The sequence below is a fragment of the Neophocaena asiaeorientalis genome, unplaced genomic scaffold (genome assembly GCF_003031525.2).
Source record: "Neophocaena asiaeorientalis asiaeorientalis breed wild unplaced genomic scaffold, Neophocaena_asiaeorientalis_V1.1 scaffold965, whole genome shotgun sequence".
Taxonomy (NCBI): Eukaryota; Metazoa; Chordata; class Mammalia; order Artiodactyla; family Phocoenidae; genus Neophocaena; species Neophocaena asiaeorientalis.
Window position 1 is genome coordinate 388,358 of NW_020172079.1, and position 14,894 is coordinate 403,251.

The 14,894-nt window shown below is 37.9% G+C and overlaps 1 pseudogene; it reads left to right on the forward strand.

Moving 5' to 3' along the window:
- Positions 1 to 2,461: 2,461 nt before the first annotated feature.
- Positions 2,462 to 3,205, forward strand: LOC112403789 (peroxisomal membrane protein 11A pseudogene; annotated as a pseudogene).
- Positions 3,206 to 14,894: the final 11,689 nt, after the last annotated feature.

A 14,894-nucleotide genomic window follows, 5' to 3' on the forward strand; every position in this document is an offset into this window, starting at 1 on the left:
CAAATTGATCTGCAAGTTCAATATAATGCCTATCAAAGTCTCAGTTGGCTTCTTTCGAAGAACTTGTCAAGCTGATCCTAAAATTCATATGGAAATGCAAGGGACCCAGAATAGCTAAAATAATTCTGAACAAGAATAAAAAAGTTGGAGGACTACACATCTTGGCTTTAAAACTTACTAGAAAGCTATGGTAATGAAGACAGTGTAATATTGGTACAAGGACAGACATATAGATTAATGGAATAGGGTTAAGAGTCTAGAAGTAAACCCTTACATTTATGGTCAACTGATTTTTGACAAGGATGCCAAGATAATCTAATAGAGAAAGAACACTCTAGATGCTCACACTTGAAAGAATAAAATTGGATCTCTACCCCATACCCACACAGAAATTATCTCAAAATTGGTCATAGACCTAAATGTCAGAGCTAAAATGATAAAACTCTTAAAAGAAAGCATAGGAGTAAATCTTTGTGATACTGAGGCAATGGTTTCTTAAATACAACACCAGAAGTACAAGCAACAAAAGGAAACTAGGTAAGTTGAATCTTTCATGCTTCAAAGGACACCATCAAGGAAGTGCAAGACAGAATTATCTGGCTGTCCAGTGGTTAGGACTCCATGCTTTCACTGCCGAGGGCCTGGGTTCAGTCCCTCGTCGGGGAACTAAAATCCCGCAAGCCGTGTGGTGTGGCCTAAAAAAGTAAGGATGAGAGTGATAAGATAGTACTAAAATAAAAATACTGCCAACATAGAATTTGCTACCCAAAAAAAAAAAAGAATTTGCTACCCAGAAAAAAATCTCTTTAAAAAACAGAGGCAAAATAATAACTTTTTCAGAAATACAAAAGTTGGAAGTATTTATCACCAGTAAACCTACACTACTAGAAAGAAAGTCTAAAGGAAGTCATTCAAGCAGAAGGAAAATGGCACCAAGTGGAAATATGGATCTACACAAAGAGGTAAAGAACACCAGAAATAGTAATTATATGGGTAAATATATAAGATTTTTTCTTATTATGTAAATCTCTAAAAGAACTGACTGTCTAACAATGTGTTGTGGGGTTTATAGCATAGTTATAAGTAAAATACATGACAAAAAAAGGTAGGAGCAAAGAAATGGAAGTGTACAATTTAAGGCTCTTTTATGTAAACTGATATCACTGGGAAGTACACTGTAATTAAAGATGTATACTATAAACACTAAAGCAACTACTAGTAAAACAAGAGTTTAGCTAGTAAGCCAACAAAGGAGATAAAATGGAGTAATAAAAAATATTCAGTACAAAAATAGGCTGAGGGCTTCCCTGGTGGCACAGTGGTTGAGAGTCCGCCTGCCGACTCTCAACCCAGGGGACGTGGGTTTGTGCCCCGGTCTGGGAGGATCCCGCATGCTGCAGAGCGGCTGGGCCCATGAGCCATGGCCGCTGAGCCTGTGCGTCCGGAGCCTGTGCTCCACAATGGGAGACGCCACAGCAGTGAGAGGCCCGCGTACCGCAAAAAAAAAATAGGCTGAAAAATAGGAAAAGGGAAAAAAGAATAATTGGGACAAATAGGAAATAAATAGCATTCATTAATTACTGTGGTTGTTTTAATGTATGTCCAAAAATTTTTCAGTATTCCTTTCTCCAGAAAGTGAAGCTCAATTCTCCTCCCCTTAAGTGTGAGCTAGACTTTGTGATTCACTTCTACCCAAGAGGGTATGAAAAAGGAAAAAAAAAAGTAACTTTGCAGTGGAGAAACATGGCAGATACCACCTCAACCAAATGATCAAGATTTACATCAGCAGTAAGTCATGATGACACAATGCACCTCTAACATGATGTGATGGGAAGAGTACTTCACTTTTGTGGTAGACTTCCTCAAGATCCATAATCCCAATCTAATCATGAAAAACATCAACCAAACCCAAATTGAGGGGCATTCTACAAAACACCTGATCAGTGACCTTCAAAAATGTCAAAGCCATGGGAAATAAGGAAAGACTGTGAAACACAGAAAGACAGATTGGAGGAGACTAAGGGGTCATGACAACTAAATGCAACGTGATAGTGGACTGGATCTTGGAAAAAAGGACATTCGTGGAAAAACTGGTGAAACCCAAATAAAGTCTGTTGTTTAACTTAAAAAAAAGAAAAGAAATGGCAAGATGATAGACTTAAACTTAACCACATCAGTCATTAAAATGAAAATAGTCTAAACACCCCAATTAAAAGGCAGTGATGGTCAGATCAGATTAAAAAACTGTGACCAAAGTATATATGCTGTTTACAAGAAATACAAATGAAATACAAAGACACAATTAGGTTTAAAAGTAAAAGGATGGGCACCCGCCCCCATAGGGGCGGGGAAACTCAGCCCCTCAGGTGGGCAGAGACCAACCCTCCCGCGGGGACCTGTAGGCCGCCCCCGAGGACTCGCAACAGAGCCCAGTGCAACTTTTGTCCTTGGGCTGGGTGCCATGGATGCCTTTATCAGCTTCACCAACCAGACCCAGGGCCGGGACCAACTCTTCAGAGCCACTAAGTACACATGCATGTTGCTTAGATATTTGTTAGAGCCTAAAGCTGACAAAGAGGAGGCTGTTATGAAGCTCAAGAAACTGGAGTCCAGTGTGAGCACTGGCCGTAAATGGTTCAGACTAGGCAATGTGATACATGCTGTACAAGCGACTCAGCAGAGCATTCATGCCCCTGACCTGGTGCTTCGCGTATGCCTAACATTAGCCAGCCTGAACCTTGTGATTTATTTCATCTGTGACCCCATCATCTTCGTGAGGAGTGCAGGGCTTGCCTCTGGCATTAACAAAGAGAAATGGTGAATGTGGGCTGCATGCCATTACTACTATTCTCTTCTGCTGAGCCTGGTCAGGGATCTGTATGAAATCTCCCTGCAGATGGAACAGGTTGCACACGACAGGGCAAAGAGGGAGAAATCACCATCCCAGGATCGTCCTGGGTATAGCGTGGCTAATGAGGAAACAGAATGGCTCCAGTTCTTTCTTCTTCTCTTATTCCGATCTCTGAAGAAACATCTTCCCTTGCTCCTGGACACAGTGAAGAACTTCTGTGATATCTTGAACCCTTTGGACCAGCTGGGGATCTATAAGTCCAATCCTGGCATCATAGGCCTTGGAGGTCTTGTGTCCTCTATAGCAGGCATCATCACTGTGGCGTATCCTCAGATGAAACTTAAGACCCACTGAGGTGGTTTCGGGCTGAAGACTAGTACCTGCTTTCAAGACAACCTGTTAGTGAAATGGACATTTGCATTAGGCACAGCCATGTCATGCTGTGCTTACGGACTTATTCACATGAGCGCTGAGTGACCTGCGATGTGAACAGAGGGGCCAAGAACGGTGGAGGGGAGAACGTGAAGGCTTATGTGTTTTCTAGAGTGCTGGAGTGACTTCTGAATTTCTAAGTATTTTTCCTTCATCTAACATTTATTGAACATCTCTTATGTGCATATTAGGAACTTACTGGTTGCTGAATGGATAAAAATTGAAAGAGAAAAATTGAAAAAGATCCAAACTAACAAGTGGACACTAATATAAGTGAGTTTTGGGCCATGTGCCTCACTACTTTTGCTCAACTACAGTAGGACTGATACACACCCTCTCTCAGATCTAGTAGAGGCCCCTTATTCTCTGATCAGTTACCCCACTTCCTCGATAGCTGCCAGTGCCAGGATAGAGGAGAGCTGGGCTTATAGCCTCTTAACTTGACTTTTACATCACTGTGCTCCTGTCCTTCCTCTGTCCAGTAGTAAAATCAGAAGTGCATCAGGTACCTTCATAGTATAAATTGTGTCTTTAGGTAATGCAGTGAGGAAACAAAAAATCTGAAGCAGATAGAAAGGACTTGAGGTAAAAATAATGTGGTAAGTCACAATTGATGCCTGCGGGTTTCCCTGTGACAGATGAGGAGACTGAGGTTAAAACTGAGGACAGAACTGACTCCCAATCCAGTGCTTTTTCCGTATTTCACTGCCTTCCTGATAGAGTGGAAGTGCAAGACTCTCCAGAATACTGTGCGAAAATCCTTTTTTAGAACCTTTCTTGGTCAGTGGTTTATACTCTATTCTACAAAAATTAAAACTATATCTAGATCCACCAGTAGAATTGTTTATTTAAAACCATATAACAGTTTGGGCACTTATGCATTAATTTCCATCAAAATTTGTGCAGTTGAGAAATTTCATGAATACTATGAAAATCTACTATATTCTACAATAAATCAGAGTTCATATTTGTAGGGTGGTTGGGGGAGGTGGAGAAGAGCAGTAAGGGGCTAGCGAAGAGGACAGTAGAACGATGAGTCAATGCCACTTACTCGTGTTTCTACTTCTCATCTTGGATGTTGGGTTCTTATTTGTGATTACAGATCCTCTTAATTTGAGGCAAGTGAGGTAGAGAAATAGGGTACCATCAGGTAAGAGGTCAGTGTCAGTCCTGCCAGTAAAGCCATCACATTGATCCGAATGGAAATGAGAAAAGAAATGTGCACTAAGTAAATTTCCCATAGATGTGATTGAGATTCTTAAAAAGTAGACTCACGTTCTTGGCTCTCTATTTTTAAAGTGACCAATCAAGATACGGGATTTGAGAAAGAACATTTTGGGAATTTTAAGAGAAATAAAAGCTGCTAGATCAGGGCAAATAAAAAATTTAACTATTTTTACTTTGTCCAGATCTTCTACTGTAATAAATTATGCCTAATAAATTTATAGACAAAAAAGAGTAAAAGGATGGAAAAATATAACAATAATCAAAAGTAAACTAGAGGGACTAACTAATATCAAAGTAGATTTCAGAGCAAAGAATATTACCAGGGAGAAAAAAATATCATTTCATAGTGATGAAGGGATAATTCATCCAGAAAAAAAATTCAAAAATGTTATGCACATCATAATACAACCTTAAAAATATATGAAAAAAACTGACATAAATTAAAGGAGAAATCCAGAACTATAGTTGGAATTTTCAACACTCCTTTCTCAGTGACTCATAAGTAGGTAGAAAATCAATAAAAGTATAAATGACTTTAAAACCACTGTCAACCAGCCTGACCTAAATGACATTTATAGAACACTTCACGCCCCAAGTGCAGAATGCAAATTCTTTTCAAGCACATATTCTAGGCCAAAAAACATTTTTTCATTCATTTAAAAAGATTCAGACCATGTAAAGTATGTTCTTTATCCACAGTGATATCAAATTAGAAATCAGTAATAGAAATATGTCTAGAAAAATCCTCAAATATATGGAAGCTAAATAACACACTTCTAACTCACTATGGGTCAGAAGAAGTCAGAAGGGAATTTAGGAAATATTTTGAACTGAATTAAAATGAAAATGTAACACATAGGATGCTGCTAGGGCAGTACTTAAGGGAAATTTATAGTGCTAAATACCTAAGTGAGAAAAGAAGAAAAGTTTCAAATCAGTAACCTAACCTTCCACCTTAAGAAACTAGAAGAGCAAATTAAATCCAAAGTATACAGAAGAAAGGAAATAGTAAAGATTAGAACAAAGATCAATGAAATATAGAACAGAAAAATAGAGAAAAATAAATGAAACCAAAAGTTGGTTATTTGAGAAGATCAATATAATTGATAAACCTCTAGGCAGACTGATAAGGAAAAAGAGATTTAGGACACAAATTACTAATACCAAGAATGAGAGAAGTGGCATCACTACAGATTATGCTGGTATTAATAAGGATAATGAGGGACTATTATGAACAACTTAGATACTAATAAATTCAACAACTTAGATGAAAGAAGCAAATTCATTTTGAAAGACACAGACTATCAAAGCTTACTCAAGAAGAAATAGATAACCTGAATAATCCTATCTGTTAAAGAAATTAAATTTGTATTTAAAAATATTCCCATGAAAAAATGACAGGCCCAAATAGCTTCACTTGGGAATTCTGCTAAACTTTTAAGAAGAAAAAAATACCAATTCTCACAGACACTTCTAGAAAATTGAAGAGAAGCGAACACTTCCCAACTTATTCTATAAGGCCAGCATCACCGTGATACCAGAACCAGACAGACATTACAATAAAAGAAAATTACAGACCAATATTCCTCATGAACATAGATGCAAACATTCTAAAGAAAAAAGAACTCATAATTCTTTACTAAAAGCAAAACCCCAGTGCTTCTCTTAATTCAGTTGAGGTTTCTGGTAGAAAGCCACATGCATTTATATTTCTAATAAGTATGTAGTATAGATGTACACGTTGGTATTTGGTATTCCTAAAAAACTGATTCTAGTGAGGAAGCATTAGAACATAAAAAAGCCACAAACAGAAATGGCTTTGCCCTCTGGGGGACTTTATAGCTGCCTTCACTATATAAAGGTAGTACACTGGCCACCTCTGGTTATACATCATTTAATTTTTTTGACACTCTGGATAGGATTTAACTTTAAGGTGAGCTTATTCTTTGTTTCCTTTGGCAATCACTTTAACATTTTAAAAATTCAGCAGCAATTACCACTTGTAATTTCAGGGTTTTAAAACTCCTCCTATGACTTCTAGAATATTTAAAATTTATAGTATTTAGATAATATTTCACCCACCATTGTCTCATTTCTCCTGAAATTTGTCAAGGTTTGAAGTAATGAATGTAAAAGAAATATACTGTATGTATATTTTAAAAGTTCAATTTTTCAATGCTTCATTTCCTTCAGTGCTTTGTATTTGTTATGTGTATTTTTTCATGATAATCTTAACAGATAATAATATTTACTCATAAAATTATGAACCAAATATGTTTTACTCATATATTGTTTTCTAGAAATATTTTGGTTAACTTTTGCATTCATGTCTGTCTATCATAAATCCTCAATTAATTGGGTTACTTAAAGGGTGTGTACAGTGCTATCCTTGGTCCACAGAGGGCTAACCAGCTTTGTTATTTTTTTAATCTTTACGTTTGTTTTAACTCTTGTTCCTAACCACATAATGTGCTTTTTAACAAGTAAAGATTCTAGCAACATTAGTAAGTTCTTGCTGATACGTTTATTATTATAATCACTACTTTTAATTTTGAAACTCTAAACAGTAAATTAACCCACAAGATCATATGGGTTCTATGAAAAATACATTGCAATTTATTGTAAATATAGCATTACTATAAATACTAACACTATTGTTGCATAATTATTTAGATTAAATTATGTTATGATAAAACTGTGTCACTTAAGAATGAATCAAAAACCTATTTGGTGAGACACTGAAAATTTTATTGTGGTAATTGAGTGCCTGGATTATGCATGGATGATAAACAAATTAAGGATATAATCGAAGGAATTGCTACCTTGGCTTAATGACTCTCCAAAGGTTATATTCAAATAATTATCCTTCATTTCTAGGTTGATAAAATAATTAAGTTAAAAATGTGACCCTAAAACTGTTTTAGAAAACCACTACTATAACAACAACAACCATCGTGTTAACAAATAATAATAGCAATTATTACTACCACTAGTAGAGTACCACCATTTGGTGAGCACTTGCTTTGAGCCATTCACTGGGTCAGTCAGGGTCATTTAATCCTCACCACAATCCTCTAATGTAAGACTTACTATCCTCATTATACATACAAGGAACACTCCCTCAGTTTTCTTTTGTGGAACCACATATCTTCCATTGTTAATTCATACAGTTTAGGTAGATTTGTTCCAGCCCCAGTTTCCAGAGGGGGCAACAAAGCTTAGGCCTGGCCAATTTGAGATTCTCATCCCAGTGGCCATGATGTTCGCTTTAAAGAGGCAAGTGATGCAAGCTGAGTCAGTGAAGACTTCCCCAAGACCATTTCTGGAGCTACTGTTTTCAGTAATAGTATGGCCTATGTCAGGTAAGATTGCTGCAATACATGTGGACATTCAGGATGCGAAATTCAATTCACTTGTACTTCTTCCTGTGTCTCTAAAGTTATGATGGAAGATTGGAAACATTCATGGGCCCACCTGAGCCCTGCTCCTATGATTCATGGGGGCTCTTAACCTCATATTAAGCCCAAATATCAGTGAAATCATGGTTTTGATGTGCTATGTCTTTTCTGATATAAATTAAAGTAGACACATAATCATTAAGAAAATTTTATCTGTGTACTACCTAAAATGATTCCATGTCTTGCAGTGGTCTGCATACCACATTTTGGGAAATTCTGGACTAGAAAAGAAGTCACACTGTCCTGTGTTGTTTAGAATGCTATTTTTGTTTATGCATTTGTATTTGAAGTTATGACACCTACCTTCAAAAAAAAAAAAGCCACTATGAGCGATTATTGGGGGAAAAAACACACCTAAAGGAAGAAACATTTTGGATTGTATTTTAACTCATATTTTGTGCCAATATAGAAATGAAGCAGTTATGAGATGGTCCCTTTTTGCATATTTGATAAAGTTTTTCTCTTGTAATCCACACCGTTTCTCTGGAGCCTCACCTGTAGCTCTGGGCAAAAAGAGGCTAGAGTCTAATGGCTCCAAAGTTAGGATATCTTTCTCTCACTTTCCTGTTCAAATAAGACCTTTCACTTTAATTTCCTTCTGTGAATAGTTATAGATTAAGGTCGTGAGGCTGGGCCATGTCTGTTTGGTTTACTACCATATCTGTAGCACCATGCCAGTGCTCAGCAAAGAGTAGGGGCTCAATGAATATCTGTTGAATGAAAGAATGAATGAATGAACGGATGAGCATTTTCATACACAGGCTTGTCAAGTGAGCAAGTCTGGTATTATTATTATTGATGGTGGAACTGAGGCTAGGAGAAGTTATGAGGCGTCTTTAATGTCATATAATCAGTGACAGAATTGGGATTTGTATCTTTGACCCTTTGTGTAGATCCCTGAACTACGTTTGTTGAATAAATAAGTTAATGAAACAATAATATGTATTGTTTTCTTAAAACATATTCTTAACATATTTCTTAAAGTATATTTATACTTCATTGGTTATAAAAGGAACATTTTAAAAAGAGACAAACTACTTTTGTGGCTTAGTGTTGTTAGAAACCAAGGGAGGGTGGGGTAGGAATGAGGAGATAGAATGGGCAGATTTAAAATAACTTGAATATCTTAACTGAACATATTGTCTGTTAATAAGAGTAATTTAATGATCAAATGACAGTGAATGCCTTAAAGTAGCTCACACCAGTTTTTGTCTTTGTCCTAAAGATATGATTAATAAGAAAATTGTTTCATGCTGGAAAATGCTTTTTGTGAGATCTGTATTTTGGTACACAATGCACCAAAACATTTGTTTCTATTTACCTTGAAAAAAAAATCCCCTTCAGAGATAGCATGTGGAGAGCAGCCATCTGTTCAGGATTACACTTCTGAATTCCTGTTTCTCTGAACTCACTGGACTCTGTATACATTAATTTTAAAAATAAGGACCGTTTTCCCCCTTTATCAAGTTTGTTTATCAACACTATCATAAAGATGTACTTATATTCTAGTGTGCATTAGTAACTGTCAATTGACTACTGAATAACAAATTAAATTGGGAATCCTGGAGTCTCTGAATTCAGTTGCTGACTGTTCTTACTCTGCTATCAGACTTTGGAACAAGTCATTATATACGTCTTATCGTTCCCCCAAATAAATAGCTTTGAATGTTCATGAAATTAGGGGCAACTCAGATGCTTTTTAGCTGATTAGCACTCTGGTAGAGCCAAGCCGAAGTGCAGGAGAAGGTAAAAGGGAAGTATGCGTGGCAGTGATCTTAATTCTCACACCCACTACTACAATTTGACCCCTAAAACTCTGATATTGCACAAGGGACCCAACTCTCACCAGGTAGCATCTCTTCTGGATGAAACTATATTGTCTTAACACTGATAGAGACTTTTAAAAGGCTCTTTTCATGTGCACAATCTCATGTAAACCTCATTTCAACCATGGAGGGTAATAGGGCAGGTTTTATTACCCTGGTTTTACTGGTGACAAAATAGAGGTTCAGGGCTTCCTTGGTGGCGCAGTGGTTGAGAGTCGCCTGCCGATGCAGGGGACATGGGTTCGTGCCCCGATCCGGGAGGATCCCACATGCCGCAGAGTGGCTGGGGCCGTGAGCCATGGCCGCTGAGCCTGCGTGTCCGGAGCCTGTGCTCCGCAATGGGAGAGGCCACAACAGTGCAAGGCCCATGTACCGCAAAAAAAAAAAAAAAAAAAAAAAAATAGAGGTTCAGATTGGCTAGGTGATTTGATCAAAGGCACACAATTATTGGATGGTAGAGCCAGGACTTGAATTCATACTTTCAAATCTCTCTTTACATTATGCAAAATCTTTGATTTTTCTGGGGAAAGACATTGTAAGGGGGAATATTCTATTTATAGTTCGTAGAGTGTTAACTGCTTGCAAAATTTTATTTGTCTTTCTGTAATATCTTTTTACTTAAGCAAAAACTACACCAAACAAAACAATCCTTACAATATATAGCATACATATAAAGAACTAAAGAGCAACAATTCCAGCTGAAAGAAAACATTTTGTGTTTCATTACAGAGCAGTGTTAACAGCACAAATAGAAGTGATTATGAACCGGCTAAAAGGTTCTTCCTGTTACCTTATTTGATGAAGTTTCTTTACTGAACCTCTAAGGTCACCCTCACGTAAAGAAAGCAGACTAACATCTGGATTTCAAAGAAAATTAATCACTTCTTCTTAAAGCTGTCCAAATACTTTGTTAGAAGGTATCATTATTAAGAAATTAAAATAGAGGTACCGGTGCCCTCTTCCTAAGATTTGATTGGGTTCTAATCTGTAGTTTGGCTTTTGTGACCTTGGATACATCTTTTTAACCTTTATTAACTCATCTAAAACATGTCTCATAGAGGTTTGTTTTGGGTTTAGAAATGCTTTAACATTTTTGGATTAAGTGGTGAAGTGGATGGAAATGCTATTCCTAAAAAAGCTTGGAGGCGAATAAAATATTTTTATTGTTCTGTTCAACTTGCTCCTCAGAAGATCAAGGAGCATTTTATTCTTGGATCATTTACTTATTCACCAAACATTTATTGAGTGCCATGTACCAGACCATGACCAGCACTCTCCTCTTTTCTCCTGTTATTGTGCCATCAGGTGATGCTTCTGAGAACACAGCAGAAGGCTGTTATTTCCCTTATAAAATGTGAGTGCATGGTGGCCACTTGCAAGGCCTTCTAGCCTGCTATATAAGCAAGAGTGGAATTTTCTGTCCCTCTATGTATGATGAGTACTTTACCATGTATTGCCTCATTGCTATGAAATGTTTCACAAGCATTTGCTATTAAAAAGTAAGCTCCTTGGGCTTCCCTGGTGGCGCAGTGGTTGAGAGTCCCCCTGCCGATGCAGGGGACACGGGTTCGTGCCCCGGTCCGGGAGGATCCCACATGCCACAGAGCGGCTGGGCCCGTGAGCCATGGCTGCTGAGCCTGAGCGTCCGGAGCCTGTGCTCCGCAACGGGAGAGGCCACAACAGTGAGAGGCCCGCGTACCACAAAAAAAAAAAAAAAAAAAGTAAGCTCCTTGAAGGAGGAAACCATGGCTTATTTCTCCTCTATGTCTCTACTCAGGACAAAACAGTAGTGAGGAATTCTTTGCCAGGGAGTCCATGGATGGATGGGCTTCACAGAACTTGTGAGCTCCCTGAAATTGTAAGAAAAATTATTTTTGCATGTGCAATTTTTGAAGTGGGTCCAACATTTTCATTAGATTCTCAAGGGGGTCACTGGCTCACTGGCTAACCACTATAGGTTAACCACTTTAATGGGCTTTTGATGAATACTTGAATGGGAGAAACAACAGGAAGACAGATGTGACCTTGATGTACAAGAGAGTGTTGTCATGATCGGAAAGCATGTTTGGGGATGGCTCTCAGTTCCCCAACACTGGAGATGTTAATAGCTGGATGACCCAACAGTGATAATGTCATTGGGATGTTGATCTATTCTTTCTGCCTTATGATTCTATGATAATATCCATCTTCACTAAAGAATACTTCTCATTCTTCACACCCTCCCCTGACACCCATACCATTTTTGTGTGATTCACTCTTTGGACTATTTATACACCTAAAGAATCTTTTTGACAGATAACCAGAGGCATACAAATCAAGCTTTGAGAACTATGACCCTAAGAATGTGTGTGAAATACCAAATAACAGGTAGGGTACTTGGCATGAACTCTAGAAAATGAAGAGAATGTAGAATGATTTTTGAGTTAAGGATAGAAGATAAGAAGATAGTAGTTGACAAGCAGGTCGACACAGTTGCTAACAGATTAAACAGAATAGGATTTAATTGAGTACTAAATTGGGCTAGTTACCTGTAAATTGAGGCCTCTGGGCAATTTTAGTTTGGGCTGCAATTTTGCTACTTTCATTCAAAGAAATTAGGACAATGCAACTCAAGATGAGTTTCAGAAGTGCAAAGTGGTAAAAACACATTCATTTTCAAGTACCTACATATACAAATTTGTGCATGAATATATGCATGTATAAAACAACATGTTCATGCCTTGATACCCATGGAGATAAGAATCGATCCACACGAATATATTCGTTCACACATATGCCAGATATAAGGAGGATTAAATATGGTATCTAATAGAAATTTTTCATATGCAGGGAAATAAGAGTATTTCAAAGCAAATATCCAATGGATGAGAAGAATACTTTAGGTAATATACTGATGCTTCTTTCAGGGTTAATGTCACGAAACTTCACAGGGTGTCTAAGGAACTGAGTACAGGCAGAACCCAAGCTGACAGTATCATACCAGGAGCTAGTCTAGGTGAGAGAAGTCCTAAAGATATCCATTATAGTCTACAGGAAACAGGCCACATTACATGCTCCAGTTTTCTTTGGAGAAGTGTGTTTGTTAAACGCTGATCATAAACAGCTCCAGTCCCAGTTTGCTGGATTGGGCATAGGGCCCTTTAATTAAATGTTTCCTCATCATGCTTTCTGATGATCTTCTGAGCTGGCTGTTTTAGTTACTCTTCAGCATTCTGCAAAGTCTCACTTAGCATCCTTTAGCTTGTGCATTTTTGATGAGTATGGTATTGCTATTTTTATATGTTTTGTAAACTCCTTTGAGGAATGCAGGGGTACATGGAGAGAAAGAGATGGTGGTAAGCTTCTTCCTTTATTTAATCCATCCATGCCCCAGTCTCTCAGACACCAATATAAAGCTGTACCTATTAAAGCTAGCTGATTTGCCAAGTGTTTTTGCTCCGAAGGGACATCACCTATTTTGGGCAACAAAGAAGTGTTAGGAAGGGGAGGAAGACATACCTCAGAAGGACAGATCTGAAATGAAGTCCAGAATACTGAAGAGAGTGGAGTGGAAAAGCCAAAGAGTGCCTAGTGAAAGGTCACTGAAGCAGTGAGTGCAGAGCTAATGTTCTGGATGGTTGTAGGAAAGCCTCAATTAAGAATTCTGTTAATAGAGAAATTAGGAAATGTTATTAAAAAGTTCTCTAAGCCAATCTAATAAAGGAAATCAGGACATGGCAAACTAGGATGGTTATTTAATTTATTCAGTAATCTGTATTTTTTTAGATTGATGCAAATTATTAACACATTTATTGAGCAACTATACATATACAAAGCATTCTGTTAGGAAATGTGTGTGAAGGGTGGGAGGATGGTATTTAAAAAATACAAGATGAGTACATGTTCTCCAAAAATATATGGGAGGCTATGTGTTAAGAACTGTGTTGGGTGCTTTCTGTATATTATCCCATTTAATCTTTAAAACAACTATTAGGAATGAAAATTATCTCTATTTTACAGATGAATAGCCTGGAACTCAGAAATTTAAGTTGTTTCCTCCCTCCCTCTCTCTCTTCCTTCCTCTTTCTTTCAACAAGCTTGAACTCAAAAGCCTTATAGAACATGGTGCCTTTTTCCAAGGTTTCACTTTTTCTGAGGGTAACAGAATTATACTTACGTAGTAAGTGCTATAGTAGAGGTATGAACCCAGTAATATGGGAGCTCAGAGGATGAAGCAGTCTATTTTGCTTTGTGATATCAGAGAAGGCTTCCTGGAAGAGCTATTATTTGAGGTGAATCTTAAAAAATGAGAAGGAGTCCATCTAGTAGACAAGAAAGATAAAAAAGCAATAACAGTGTGGCGGCCACTACTGGCTGCCCCCTCAGCACTCATTACCTTCTTTCTTTCTGGAAGTGCCGAGATTTTGCTCAGGTGTCCCCTCCCCTACTTGACCCAAGGGAGAGTGACCTTATTGCTACCTTCAGGAGGAAGTGCTGATTGTTTTAAAACAATTTTGGTAAGTCCACTCTTGCTTGATTATCCTAGGTCTGGGCATATGAACCAGTTCTGGCCAATGAGATATAAAAGGAAATCTGCTAGGAGGGCTTTAGGAAATGCTTCTTTCCCTTAAGAGGGAAACACTGGAAGAGATACGCCCCCATTTTTTTCTCTAGATATTGCTGTGCTTGGAAGGGATGCTTAGAACTACCACAACCATCTTGTCACTGTGAGGGGAGCCAATCTGAGGGCAAATTAAAATTTCTGAGGATGGCAAAGCAAAGAGATAATAAAAAGAACCAGCATCTTTAATGACATTGTTGAGTTCTGAACAACCGTCCCTGCTTTTCAACTTCCTGTTACATGATGTTATAATTGTTTTTTTTCTATCAGCCAGTTTGAAGAGTCTTCTGCAGTGGCATCCTCACTGATAACAGAGCAGATGCAAAGGCATAAGGCTCAGAAAGGTCACAGGCCACCTAGAAATTGCCAGTAGTTCTTCATGACTGAAGTGCAGGATACCGTGGAGTTGAGAGTGGGGTGATGGCTAGAGACAAGGTGAAATAGTAGCCAAGGGTCAGATCATGAAGGGCCTCATATGTTAGAATCAGATATTTGGACTT